This window comes from Vigna radiata, chromosome 3, assembly GCF_000741045.1.
Source record: "Vigna radiata var. radiata cultivar VC1973A chromosome 3, Vradiata_ver6, whole genome shotgun sequence".
In the NCBI taxonomy this organism is placed as follows: Eukaryota; Viridiplantae; Streptophyta; class Magnoliopsida; order Fabales; family Fabaceae; genus Vigna; species Vigna radiata.
In genome coordinates this window covers 12,699,971-12,702,304 of record NC_028353.1, presented here as the reverse complement: position 1 = coordinate 12,702,304, position 2,334 = coordinate 12,699,971, and positions in this window count along the sequence as shown.

The window sequence follows — 2,334 nt, the reverse complement described above, 5'->3', positions numbered from 1 at the left end:
CTCCTTTCCTCTCACTTTGCAGCGTATCCGAATACGCAAACCCATAACCGGATACAGCTTCGTTTTTGCAACCCAAAAACGCGAGCCTCTTCATCATCAACGCTTCTTCCTGCTTCAAGCTCAAGTCCTCCATCTTCAACGCATCTTCATCATCAACAACACCACCGGTCACGGGTCTCTGCATAGTTTTTCTTTTTCTCAGCTATTGCAGGAAGGGCATAAAAGCCATTTCGCTGTAATTCACTGCAAATCTTCGCTAATGTGCGAGTGACACAAAAAGGTGAAATCCCGCAATTATACTCTATTACTCGCTCGCTATTCAACGCAAGTGAACACGATTTCACTCTCAATTCATCACCCTCTCATATGTATGAATAGTGTTTCACCCTGAAGTGAACACAGCCTTAAGCAGCTTTAGCATCGGCACCCAGTCGGCTTTGCTCAAACATTTTATTTTCCATGGTTATGCAAATTCTCTTTTCTTATTTCTCAGTTAATTCCGAGGATAATAATATATCATATTTTGAAGAAATAAAATTTTCGGAGAAACATGGAAATGTGTTAAGCATACCATCATTTTACTGGGGTCTTAAGAATGTTGACCCGAGCGGCAATTTTCGTTTGAACCGGGTGAGANGGGGAATCTTATTTTCCTCAGGTTGCCAACNTCTTCATGCTCAAAAGGAAGCTTATCCCTAACATCTATCAGAAGATCCTGACGAGCTGCAATAACATCAACTGTGTAAACCTTCATCAATTTCTGCAATTTTCAAACCCATAAATGCTTTAACTATTTCATCTTTCTCTGCCCGACCAGGAACATCAAATGAGCTGGAAGCACGAAACAGGAATTTCAATTCCAACTATGAATTTAATCTGCTTGTTGTCAGCAACGCGAGTTTCAGCCGACTTACATTTCCTCCTCTCGAACAAAACATCATTCTTCACCACACGCTACCTTCCGACCTAGAGTCAAACACATGCTTCTCACTAGTATCACTGGGACCGATTATCTTGCTCACAAGCGACTTGCGGAAAAAATTTTCCGTCGTGCTCGACTATCGCGATGTCCCGCTAGACGCCGATCCACCTTGTTGATTGCTTGTGACATCGTTGCTACCAAAGCCATCTCTGCCGCAGCACCGTTCGGTTCTGCCTCCGCCTCATTCGCCCCAGTGTTCGACTCTGCATCCGCATCATCCGCCACATCGATCGGCTTGACCTCTTCTCCGACGGTTGCATGGTATGTTAACACGCAAGTTTCGAAATTTGCTATGCCCAGTATCGCAAGATGGTTTGAAGATCCGGGGATAGGTTTATCCTCTCTCTGATGAAAGATAGGAAGTCGGGGCCTCCTACATGAACGTCNAGGGCAGCCGAGCGCCCAAGCGTTGATCTCATGGACCGGCGAGTGTAGTNTCGCCACATGTCGGATAACATTGTCGCAGGCAACGTCGAGAGGCTATTTGAGCCAATATTCTTATTTACCTAGATTGATTTCAGAAAAAATTGAGTGCTTATTTTTTATTTCCTAATACGCTTTATATTCTTCTATTGCTTTGCNTGCTTGCCTCAGGAATTATTGTGACTTTCAACAACTCAAATGAAGGTGGTGAAGCAAAATGCATAGGAAGAGGGAGGCAAGCAGTCCTCATCTTCAAACTGCAAGAACTTCATCTTGTCTGGGAAGGCAAATTACAAGCAAACACATTTCGGGCATCAAACTTATCTTATAACCGAATTACNGGCAAGATACTCAGATAACTATTTGAGTTGGAGTTTTTGACGTTAGAGAATATNTCACATGGAAGTGTCACNGCGGTAAACTTGGCCAATTACATATAGCAGAAAATCTACACACCGAGAAGTGATCCTTGATTTAAGCAACATCAATAGTAAGGGAAGATTCTTATTTTTGAATAAAATATGAGAATGACAAATTGATTATAATGTNGAAGGCTCGGTGAAGCTTCTATGTTGTTTTAACGCATGTTTTTTGTGAGAAAATATTTGNCACANGAAGATTCAATCCTTTACAACTTGCTCATCATTAGAAGAATGTCAGAAAATTAACTCCTGATCGGTGAATAAGGAAGGCACGCAGGATGTCAGAAAATTGACTCCTGATTGGTGAATAAGGAAGGCACGTAGGATGTTAGAAAATTGACTCCTCATCGGTGAATAAGGAAGGCATGCAGGATGTCAGAAAATTGACTCCTGATCGGTGAATAAGGAAGGCATGCAGGATGTCAGAAAATTGACTCCTGATCGGTGAATAAGGAAGGCACGCAGGATGTCAGAAAATTGACTCCTGATCGGTGAATAAGGAAGGCA